The sequence below is a fragment of the Nilaparvata lugens genome, chromosome 3, assembly GCF_014356525.2.
Source record: "Nilaparvata lugens isolate BPH chromosome 3, ASM1435652v1, whole genome shotgun sequence".
In the NCBI taxonomy this organism is placed as follows: domain Eukaryota; kingdom Metazoa; phylum Arthropoda; class Insecta; order Hemiptera; family Delphacidae; genus Nilaparvata; species Nilaparvata lugens.
This window is the reverse complement of record NC_052506.1, coordinates 26831602-26844540: the sequence shown is the minus strand read 5'-3', so window position 1 is coordinate 26844540 and position 12939 is coordinate 26831602. Positions and strand designations below refer to the sequence as shown.

The window sequence follows — 12939 nt, the reverse complement described above, 5'->3', positions numbered from 1 at the left end:
ACTCATGTTATTTCAATTATCCACTGCATAATGCTGTATATTACTGAAAGTTGATAACCCTGATCTACTTTCAGCCTACTTCATTTTATTAATCAATTATTTGATCTTATCTACCTATATCATTATTTTACTCTATCAATTTTCTGTTTTTTTTCTCTTTAATATTCATATTGATTAAAACTTTTACAATATTTCCATTAATAAATAAATCCTTAGTTTAAATAACGAAATTAACGTTTTGGTAGAGAGTTAGTGGGGAGGATATTTTTAATATTCTTTCCGAAGAATGGACATTGATATGTCCAAAGCTCCGCCAATTTATGTAGATGCATAACAATATGATTATTATCTATAGTTATTATATTACAAACTGCTTTTTCATATCATATACAGTTCAATAATTATTTTCTTAGTCTATATTATGTAAATTCATCTATAATTTTGCTGTATTGTAAGCTATTGTATATAAGTGTATAAGCCAGTATATATTGTAATCTACATAAATAAAGTACTCAATCAATCAATCAATCAATCAATCTTTAAATAGTAGACTTGAGATGCGCGAGTACACTAGCGTCAGGTGATCAATTTTCATAACGGCAAGGAAAGTTGTGTGAGTGCGCCACACCAGATTTTTACTCTAATATTGGCGTATGAAGAAGGCTCCTCTTTCCTTTTATATTTTCCTTGAAATGCAAAATTTTCAAAAACCTTGTATATACATCGACGCGCAATTAAAAAAGGAACATACCTGTCAAATTTCATGAAAATCTATTATCGCGTTTCGCCGTAAATGCGCAACATATAAACATTTAAACATTTAAACATTCAAACATTCAAACATTCAAACATTCAAACATTCAAACATTCAAACATTCAAACATTCAAACATTCAAACATTCAAACATTCAAACATTCAAACATTCAAACATTCAAACATTCTAACATTCAAACATTCTAACATTCAAACATTCAAACATTCAAACATTCAAACATTCTAACATTCAAACATTCTAACATTCAAACATTCAAACATTTAAACATTAAGAGAAATGCCAAACCGTCGACTTGAATCTTAGACCTCACTTCTCTGCTGTATTTCCATATGGCACATAGTTTCAATCAGGTACTTGTGGATGAGAATACTGCGTGAGGTCTACTGTTCGCAGAACTACTAGTTATTCAGTAAACTAATATTCATGGAACAAAACAGTGAACCATAAAATCATGTGTTTTCACAAGCCACATGTCACAGGATACAATAAGAAATCTTGAGCAAGAAAAGTCACTTGCAGAGGATCAAGGTTAGTCAACTGAGAAGCTGAGCTGTCATAAGACAAAATCAGGCCCTCCTATTGTGGACTTTGAGGATTTTGAAACTGAAAATGGCGGAACTTTGTTTGATTTGAACATAGTAGATATTGCAACTAAGCGTCATCTTTGACTTCACAATGCACTAGGATGTAGCGGGGTTTCATTCAAAACACAATAGAAATCAAATAGAGTTTTTCAATAACAATAACAATTGAATTGAGATCAGCGAGTGAAAATCTATAAGAAACCATATTAAAATCAATTTGTGACTTGGCGGGTTTTGATTCTAGACACCTTCTAGCACCGTGATAATATTTCCGACTCGGAGTTTTCCTATATATCAAGTTATATCAGTTTTTTCCTATATTATGGAGAAAGATAAAACTAAGAATGGTAATTGATAACAACGTAGAACACTAGAATAGACGTTGGGATATTTCAGTAAAGGGTATCTTGAAACTAGGTCGCAACAAAGCTAGATAATCTGTCACAGCTATAGAAGACAATTTAAACAGCTATATATTTTGTATTGTATGTACAACACCCACCACAATGTGTCTTCGCCTACCGTCAGTCAGCCGCAATGTCGTTATTCCATTCCACTGCAGAAAATAATGTGTACTGCTGCAATCTCCTTCTCCCTCTTCATCCAGCTCATTAGTTCGCAAGTGCAGACCATCCATTTCAAATAATTATTTCGTTCCCAGTGGATAGGGACAGAATGGAACACATTCAGAATCATTTTCTTTTACGATAGTAAATGATCAAGTAGGCAGTGGAAGAAGTATGGTGGCTATAATGAGGGCCACTTTATAATGGCAGTTAAGAAATATAGGAGAACAACGTTGCCGATCCTCTGTTTTGTCAATGCCTTCTATAGATGGTAGCTGATACAGGTTTATTGATGTAACATTAATCGTTCATTCTCGTTTAAAATAATCAATATTATATTTCATTTGACAAGAGATTATATTTTTCAATCATTTCATAATGAATTTTTATACTTAAGATTAAATATTTTATTAATTCTACATTGTTGAAAGACGATCTGGCAATAGACCAAAGCGAAAAAGAGATAGCGCTATCCGCTTTGTTGAATGATCACAAGGATAGCAATACCATTGCTAATCAATCACTGTTATTATAACGTGGCCTTTACTTTAGTGTGCCAGACCAGAACGTAGAGGATTTATTGTAATGAGTTCATTTAAGATGATGAAGTTTTGTTTCGAAATCATTTAAATTTATAATAATTATTGATATATTATAAACTATAGTGTTGTTCCTGGTTATCCTTCCATCTTGACATTTTCCCTATTCCAAATCAATGGACCCATCAACTCCACACATTTTATGGAATGGAGAACAGAGAATACGAGAGAATACGGTTTTCTCTTACAATAATATTCTAGAATCTTGAGTGCGTCTTCTAAAATAACATTGGAGTAAAAGTAAATTCGTATGGCTTTTGTTGGTGGGGAGTCCCTTTCGGGAAGGTCCCACCGCCTGAATATATCATTTAAGCCGTCAATGCTTATTTATAATTTAGGCCTTACGACTGTCATACTTCAGCCAGGACCGACAGCTTAACGTGCCCATCCGATAACACGGGAGTGATCTGGTCAAAAAACTTTTTGGTTGTGAGAGGGTTTGAACCCCGGGATCTCTATGCTGCTACGCAAGCACTCTATCCACTACACCATGAATCACTCCATAACATTGGAATGAACGGACTTTCAAAATTCAACTTTTCGCAGTACATAGGTCTAATGGTGAATTAATTTCAAACACATAGTATAGTAGACCATGAACCAAGTCCAGCATCACTCATTGCCTTTCAGAATAACGCCCAATGTCAAGCCCTGTTACTTATTTTCAACCTCACATCAGTACCTTATGCAATATTTTTACTTTCCTTTCCCAATTAACCTATTATTATGTAGGTAAGGAAAGGAAAGTATTGCTTTCCGAGAAAAATTAAGGTACACAATTTCTAAATTTTTATACGTTTCAAAGTCCCCTGAGTCCAAAAAAGTGGTTGTGTGTGTGTGTGTGTGTGTGTGTGTGTGTGGTGTGTGTGTGTGTGTGTGGTGTGTGGGTGTGTGTGGTGTGGTGTGTGTGTGTGTGTTGTGTGTGTGTGTGTGTGGTGTGGTGTGTGTGTGTGTGTGTGTGTGTGTGTGTGTGTGGTGTGTGTGTGTGTGTGTGTGGTGTGTGTGTGTGTGTGTGTGTGTGTGGTGGTGTGTGTGTGTGTGTGTGTGTGTGTGGTGTGTGTGTGTGGTGTGTGTGTGGTGTGTGTGTGTGGTGTGTGTGTGTGTGTGTGTGGTGTGTGTGTGTGTGTGTGTGTGTGTGTGTGTGTGTGTTGTGTGTGTGTGTGTGTGTGTGTGTGTGGTGTGTGTGTGGTGTGTGGTGTGTGTGTGTGTGTGTGTGGTGTGGTGTGTGTGTGTGTGTGTGTGTGTGTGCATGAGTGTCTGTGTACACGATATCTCATCTCCCAATTAACGGAATGACTTGAAATTTGGAAATTAAGGTCTTTACAATATAAGGATCTGACACGAACAATTTCGATCTAATGCGATTCAAAATGGCGGATAAAATGGCGAAAATGTTGTCAAAAAAAGGGTTTTTCGCGATTTTCTCGGAAACGGCTCCAACGATTTTGAAATAGTCACTGATGAGCTCTATCAACTTCCACAAGTCCCATATCTATAAAAATTCAAGGAGCTTCGCCACATCTATGCAAATTTTTATTTTAGATTTCCAATTATCAGGCTTCAGATACAATTTGAACAAAAAAATCCAAGTGGAAAAGATTAGCATGAAAATCTCTACAATTAATGTTTAGTAACATTCCTCCTAAAATTTAAAATAAGCTCGAAATTCGATAAAATGTTATTATTTCAATTGCAAACTGTTGGCAACAGAACTGTTGATTAAATTTGGACACTATCTTTTGTATCTTTGCTGTATGAATCGTGACATAGTCTACAGACTTATTCTAGAAAAGTACAATATAGAATTTTGCACCCGAATAGGAGAGCTTGTGGATGAGGATGTATGCATTATTAAAAACTACTGCTGAATCCACAAAGGCGTTTGTCCTAATTCGGAGCCAGATGAACATTGCAATCGAGCATAGAATGACGTCAGCAGACAGATGACAGAGGTATTCTGACAAATAGTGAGTAATCTGCATGGTCACAGAGCAGCCAGAGCTGCACAAAGAGCAGTTGGTAGCGAATAGAGATGCAACAAAGCGAGCGAGCGAGTGAACGCGCTTGTCCAAAACTGACTCGTCCAATTGTTTGCCATCAAGTCGATAAACTGCTCCTACTGTCAGTGCTACCATTACTATATATTATACAACTACTGTATATACATATTCCGTTTGTTCTTTAATCGATTATCCACCCCTACTCCCCTGCAGAGCCTCACCCTTCTCCGCCCAAAAACGACAGCCCTTCATTCATAACAATTCACCTCTTTCATTCACCTGATCCTTCTTTCGACTTTCTCCCAAGAGCTGCTCTATTGTGATCGCTTGAAAAATGATTGATCGTTTTTGCGGTGTTTTATGAAGCCACGTGATCAATGATAATGTCACTGCTCAGCCAATATACAATTCCAGTAAACAATGTGGCCATCTCGATTTAACACCCCACGTCAACAGAGATTTCAGTTTTCTATCGCCAAAATTGATGATGGAGAGTATTTCTATCAAGAGTGTGATACTGGTCATCTATAATATTATGAAGGAAATAATTGGCTTATGGACATACGGTATATGAAATTTACGAATGACGCATCACGTCTTAACTACTGAACTGATCAACTTGAATTACTGCATATAGATTCTTAATTTACCGAGGATGGTTACAGGCCTATTTTGGATTCTTCAAGATTTTAGACCAAGTTTTCAGTTTAACAAGTTTTTAATTAAAACCTCGCGGAGGTGAGGTTTTGAATTACCTACTAGTCTATAATATAATAAAGGGAAGAATCGTCTCAATGTTACCGTACTCATTACGGGATAGGAAATTCACGAATGACGCATCATCACGTCTGAACTACTGAACTGATTTACTTGCAATTTTACATAAAGATTCTAGATTTACCTAGGATGGTCATGGGCCTATTTTCATTGTTATTGATCAATTCATTTCAATTTAATGATTAAAACAAATTCATTCAACTTGTGATTCAAAGTTTACGCAACTATAAAGCCAAACCAAACAGGGCACTCTGACTCCGTAGCTTAAGTTAAATCAAAGGTTGAATCAAAGGTTACGCTTCAAGTCCTATCGAGCTCATTTTTATGCTGAAAATTAAGCTTCAAGTCCTATCGAGCTCATTTAATGCTGGAAATTTTCAGCTCTTCAAAGATTATCTACGTAATTTTGAACGAAATAATATATTATTATCAAATTTTCCCACTCCCCCTGTACATAAGGAGACTGCATTATTTTACAACACCAAGTTCCCCCCGGTGCGAAGTAAGAGTTATTTTCTAATAGTTTAAAAAAGTTTTAAAACAGATAAGTCACAGAGAGGACTAAATCTGCTTTATCATATGCTCCACACTAAATGTAAATGGGCCTGTATAAAAGTATACATAACTCATTTACTTTTTACTTGAATTCATACAGGGCACATTTCTTTCTTTGACGAAATACTCCAGTTTTCAAACACACCAGCAATACATTTGAAACGGTATAGCGTATCTAATGCTATGTTGGATATGAGACGAAAACCGCTTCAAAAACACTTCGGAGTGATGAAAAAACGAATCTGCTGGACTGACTAAGCCAAAATGCAATAGGATAATGTATAACATTTTTGCCCAAATCGTCGACATTGACTGCAATATTCAAAAGTAAAGATACTACATGTAAATTAAATACTGTGAGTGATGAAAAAACGAATCTGCTGGACTGACTAAGCCAAAATGCAATAGGATAATGTATAACATTTTTGCCCAAATCGTCGACATTGACTGCAATATTCAAAAGTAAAGATACTACATGTAAATTAAATACTTGTGATATCCCGATAAATAGTGAATTAAACATTCGGAATTTGAATGTTAGCAACAACGATCTATTCCTGAAATAATAGAGTCTCTATATCACTTTCATGAGGCTTCATGTACATCTCATTCCGATATCTCTTGAGGAGAAATAATTTTTCAAATTAATGCAGTAACATTGGAGTTTTCCCAATTTTGCAGAAGTTTTTACCATTAACTACGTAGGCTACATAAGTGAAGAAATTTCTTGTTCCTGGTTCCTGTTTGAAATATTTTAGATACAAATGGCTGATAATACTCAAATCTACACATAGAACTTGTATTTTTCATAATAATACAAAGCGAAACTTTCACTCTGTGAAATCCAGTGGTCTAGGCAAATAAACATCGTGGACATTCTTGACATTACTGGATGGACATTAAAAAAATTTTCAATCTAGATATAAAACATTTTTCCATATTGTCTTGTACCTTCATTAAAAACAAACATTTTGAGATCAATTTCATCAACATATCTTGTATATAACTCAAACTATGATTTTTTAAGAAACTCAAGCAAAACATAAGGACATGAAACCAGTTTTTGGGCATGGCATTTTTCAAAAAAAAAATTTCCACTGTGGCACCCAAAGGGTTAATAAACATTCTGGACATTACTTGATAACGTGACTCAAACTTTCATTCAATTTTGTGAAATTCTCACAAACTCAAGGTTGGGATAAAATTCATCAAGCAGGCTACTCAAGCGTTAGATTGGAAAAATGATTGACTAACTTATCTCCGTTGGAATGAGGAGCACTTCATCACTCATAATAGCTACTGACATTTTCTAATCAAAATCATCATTTTGACAATATTTTGCTTTTCCATCAACTTGTATTGAGTGCGATGGTGAAGTCTTATGCTCGACTTATGACTTCCATCATTGAAGTCATATTGAAAGCATGGAAATCTTCAGTTTCAAAATATCAAGTTCATGCATCTCAAAGAGTGATAACTCTAGTGTCATTGAACCAGTTTAATCTATGATTCTCTCTAGATTTTCGGGAAAAATACTATTAATTTCTTATTTTCCTAAAATAGTTTTATACGAGAATAATATTCATCTTTGCACATATCAAGCTGGATACAGATTCAGCAATAAAAATTCCTTCTTTCCCCGTATAAGTGTTTCTATTGTTTGTGCTAACACAACTGATACTAGGCATCACCATTTTATCAATTAGTGTTGAAAGGCCTCGTTCAATGGATGGGAAATTGAGTTCTTCGAGAGCTAATAGGCTTTCGTCCGATCGATTAATTTGAAAGCTTTTAATCCTAATTGATTAACCTCTGCAGTTGAAACGGTTTCCCAACTGCTGTGATTTGAATACTTCGCAAGCACAGGTTTTCGTCTTCGTAATCTTATACTATTTATAAAAATATAAAGATAAATAAAAATTGTTTTATGGATTTCGAATATTCATATTGTATGTGATATGCTGCTCTACTGTATCGAACCTCTTCCTTTCCCATATTAATATTGCAGGAATACGTCACCACTTTTCCTGATTTCTTGAGAATTCAAGATTAAATAATGTTTCAAAAAGCTATGAAGAATTATTTCTTTACCTCTAATATTGTAATTTATATTACACTATTTATTTCACTGGTCAACAGATTTTACCTCAGAAGAAATAATTTTTCAAATTAATGCAGTAACATTGGAGTTTTCCCAATTTTGCAGACGTTTTTACCATTAACTACGTAGGCTACATAAGTGAAGAAATTTCTTGTTCCTGGTTCCTGTTTGAAATATTTTAGATACAAATGCCTGATAATACTCAAATCTACACATAGAACTTGTATTTTTCATAATAATACAAAGCGAAACTTTCACTCTGTGAAATCCAGTGGTCTAGGCAAATAAACATCGTGGACATTCTTGACATTACTGGATGGACATTAAAAAAAATGTCAATGTAAATATAAAACATTTTTCCATATTAAGTCTTGTATCTGCATTAAAAACAAGCATTTTGAGATCAATTTCATCAACATATCTTGTATATAACTCAAACTATGATTTTTTTTAAGAAACTCAAGCAAAACATAAGGACATGAAACCAGTTTTTGGGCATGGCATTTTTCAAAAAAAAAATTCCACTGTGGCACCCAAAGGGTTAATAAACATTCTGGACATTACTTGATAACGTGACTCAAACTTTCATTCAATTTTGTGAAATTCTCACAAACTCACTCCGCATGTTATTTAATTGTGATAAAATAATTACCAAATAGCCCCCATTGATGGAAATTTCCATCCAATATATTTCTCGTTGAATTTAGAAATTATACAGTAAAGATACATCGCAACAGGTCGTATTTGATAATGTCGTCGAACCTGAACTCTTACTACACAGCAGTTACTATCTTTATCCGCCTACGAAAACGTAGCAATTGGATCGTTAAGGTCACTCTTACAATCGGGTTGTGGCTCGTGGGAGCGCACATTCATTTTTAATAGAACGATGAATGACCGGATGTATACCAGCACCGTAAAACCTGAACCATCCATCGTTAGTGAATAGCGTTCGGCTCTCCTGAATTATTTATCCGAAGCTATTCGCAGCATTTATTCTGCTCTATTTGTGGACATCGGCTTGCCAGTGACCACCTCGCCTGACACACTGGCAGCTCGAAACCAACTAATTTTTTATTAGATCTCGCTCATTCATTGTGATTCACCCACCTGAATCAGTTTCAAAGTATTGAATTGCGTGAAAAGCTGTACTATCACCTATTACCTGGACATTGACACTGACCTATTTACGTATTTTTTCCTACGGTTTATTACTGAGAAAATCTCTGTGGTCAATCAATGTGGAATGTTATGTAGGCTATGTGGCATTATGTTTCAGGGATCGTAGTGTTATTTGCAAATCACATTGAATGTTTGCATTCACCATCATAATTATTGTAAGCTGAAATTTCCAGCTAAAGGGGTTTCATCCAATCAGAAAACATGTTGAATGTATTTTTGTATCTTGATATTTATTCGCAAAACTGTGGAGAACAGTTTGAAATTCTCAAACACATAGGGTGGTGAGATAGATGGCTGTGTTTGGTTATAGTATAAATCTGAGTGCATATAATTCAAAATAGACTGAGAAGGTGGTCAATCAAATAATTTGAAAAAGATTGGGAAAACAGAATAGATTGACAGAATAGATTGAAAAATTAGATAGATATCAGAGATTGAATTATTTCAAATATAATACCTTCATAGTTGAATGATATTGGCTGAAGATAACCTTTCAAGAATGTAATTGATATGAAAGTCCTATAATAATCATTCTCTCTCATTCATATACCATAGCTACATTTTTTCTTCGGTCATTATTCACAAGCATCAATTGTTTATCAACCCATAATCATTGATTCAATCATTTGACCATTCATGTATCTCTCTCCAATTTTGGATTCAACTCATTCATATAACATCAAAATTATTGGTTCTGGATAAAAACTCGGGGTACCTCAGAAAACATTTACAGTGTATAATCTCAACCTAACTACTAGGATTGCCTTGTAGGAAAACTTACTTTACTTCAAGGCAAGGTTGTTTCACAGTAAAATATTACTGATACAATAATCGGACAAATAATATCAATTACAGAAATGAGTACCAGATACAAGTAGAAGGTACAATGGGGCAATACAGCAACAGAACAATTTTATACAAAAGTTCACCTTTGAAATTTGAGTTGCACGAAAATCAATATAGCCAGTGCAAGAATAATTATTGTCACTATACGAAAGGCCGCATAATTGTTTCATGACAAAAATATTCTAATGTGGTTTAACTTGATTTTTCCATCGCGGAAGATGCTCATGTGAGCTTTTTGCTTGTACGTGGATAATGTAAAGTGCGAGGGTGATTTGATAAGATGATCAAAGAACAGGATTCGAATCCACGACCAGGTAGCGCTAGCAGACTAGAGGGAACAAACCCTTAGTTGTCTCGGCTATCCTGGTAGTGATTGGTTGAAACCATGTTCTAAAGCTGAAGCTGTATAGAAAAGAGATATGCAACTTGTACTTTTAGTATATTATTATTCCCATTGTGAAGCAGTAAGTATATCAAGACCTGGAATATCAAGGCAATTAATCATTCAATCAATCCAATAATATTTTGTTCTTAGAAAGTGTTGTGGAATAGGGTATTGATGAATGATATTGATGAATTCAGAGAGATGCTCGTTCATTGCAATCAACATCTGCAAGGATACATGGATATCAAGTTCTAAACATCCAGTGTAGATCACATCACAAATTTCAATCAAATTTGATTATGTATTTCAATAATCAACATTTATTTCCATTCATCAAGTTTCTCAATAGGTGAAGCTTCCTTCTGCTAATGCTGTTTTTTTATACAACTAACCTACCACCTTTCGAATTCTAAGAGATATTATTTTGTTACTTGAGGAAAGAAAAAGCATTAAAACCCTCCAATGGATACGTGAGAAATACAGATTTCTATAGCTACAGAAGATAGAAAAACATTTCACGATATAATTCACAGCAATACAATGTCTGTAAGACCATACCGTGTCTCTAAGTAATAATTATTAAGTCGTCCTGTATTCTGGAATGTTCAGGAGGATTGGAAGACAGAGCTATATGATGATTACTAGAGCATGAATCTGTAATCTATGCAAATTTCTTGTTACTGTGCATAAGATAGTTTGAACCTTCAAGAGGGTCCATTGTTTTTGTAGCTTTCCAACTACCTGAATTCCACAATGGAGCGTGAAAGGACTTTTTGCTCTAATAGCAAACCTCTAATGCTCCAATCAACAGTAGAACTGTTATTGTAGATTTATTCTATAAAAAGCATAGAATAAAAAAGGATGAATCAGAGAGATTGAAGGGAAATCTTTCACTTTTTCAATGGACTTACGGATCCAAATGAAAAACAAAGTGAAACAAGTTGAATATTATGTATCAATATATAATACTGATACAGATATTCATGAACTATATAAAGAAGTACATAAATTGATATGCAAAAACTATCATTGGAGTTTATAATATTGACAATATCATGGATTTCTCTAAGAATAGATTTATTTGAAAGATGTAAGACTCTCAGCATTTCTTCTCTATAGGGTCGAGTTATTTCGGGTTCAGCCATTCAGTGAAAGGAGCGTGGTATAGCAAACTCTCGAAATGAATACTAAATCTTCCCTAAAGTATCGTTGAAGAGGTTAATGGTAAAAAAATCATTTTTAATGCTAGAAGGTGATAGAGGATTCAAGTGAGTAAGTAAGTGTAGCCTACCTTAAATTTCTCAATGGGCACTATTTTTCCTGTAAAGACTAAATATAATCAGTTTGAGATGATAATATTATTATAATAATAACTATTTTCAGGGCGGAAATTCAGTACACCACTAGAACATAAACTATTAAGTTATTGTGAGAGAAGGATGAAACTCCGATTGATTTTTCAGAATCATAATTATTATGATAGACATTAGATTTGGCTTTCCTATCTGCTAATTTGTTATACTATATTATTTAGTCTCAACTGAAGGATTTTCGTACAGAGGAGGAAAGAGAAAGTACATTATTCAATAGAAAATATTCTAATCTATTCAATACAATTATTTTCCTGGGATAAGATAAAAATATCCAATCTTCTTTGATTCCAAAATAGACTATAATGAAAAAGTCACTTGTATCGTCTATCTGAGATTCTATTGTCAGAAAGCAATCGAAACTTTTTCCAGTTTTAGAAGAGTGAAAAATAGTAACAATAAGTGGTTTAGATAAATTATCTGATTCGCTAGTTCAGAGGGTTAACAGCATTCTATTTAAATAATTTAAAGCGGGAAACTTCTTATTAACACGTTTCAGAAATGAATGTTTCATATCCCAGTGAGAGTTAATTTTGAAAAATATATTTATGAAGCTTCCCTTTTATCAATTGAACAGTGAATCTCGTAGTCTTACCTTTTATTCTAGAAGTCTGGAATCAATAAATTGTGGATCAACTAACTCGTTATTGTTATATCAACAATTCGGAGTTTGAAGCTATTTAAATTTTAGATCCTCGAGAAAAGGATCGCATAGAATCTATCAAACTAGACACGATAGGGAAATTAGAAGCACGCGTCGCATTGTTTCTGGAGAAAGGAAGTAGTTTCAGGATCAGTGAATTCTACTACCACTCAACTCTCTTCTCCGTTCACTTCAATGTACGTGTTATTACTTTATCACCGAGTAACGTGAAATCAAGCCTTGTAATTAACTGATGCTGACTATTTATTTCACTACTTTAATGAGGGAATGGTTGCAGAGAGCGGCTAGATGGTCACAGCCTGGAGACTGAAACGACACTAGAGCTTAAACTTTGGAAAAGCGTCGGTAGATAGCGCGCAGGGCAGACAAGCAGCCCTTTATTGGCAGAATGAAAGCGAGTAGATTTACTTTGGGGGAGTGTTCTGTTCTGTTCACCTCCAAATCATGAAATCATTATGAATGCTCGCGCAGTTCCTATAAAAGTAATAACTTTCAACAGAAACTCGAAATTGAAGAAAAAAATTAGAGGAGCTT

The 12939-nt window shown here is 34.4% G+C and overlaps 1 protein-coding gene across 2 annotated transcripts in view; it reads right to left on the bottom strand.

Moving 5' to 3' along the window:
• The window catches only part of LOC111044960 (probable cationic amino acid transporter), an 86686-nt gene extending 73962 nt beyond the window's left edge, over nucleotides 1-12724 (bottom strand). For both annotated transcript variants that reach the window (XR_005570724.1, XM_039423436.1), the window contains exon 1: nucleotides 12337-12724. The gene's annotated coding sequence lies outside the window, so the exon portion shown is untranslated. The remainder of the gene's footprint in view (nucleotides 1-12336) is intronic.
• Nucleotides 12725-12939: the final 215 nt, after the last annotated feature.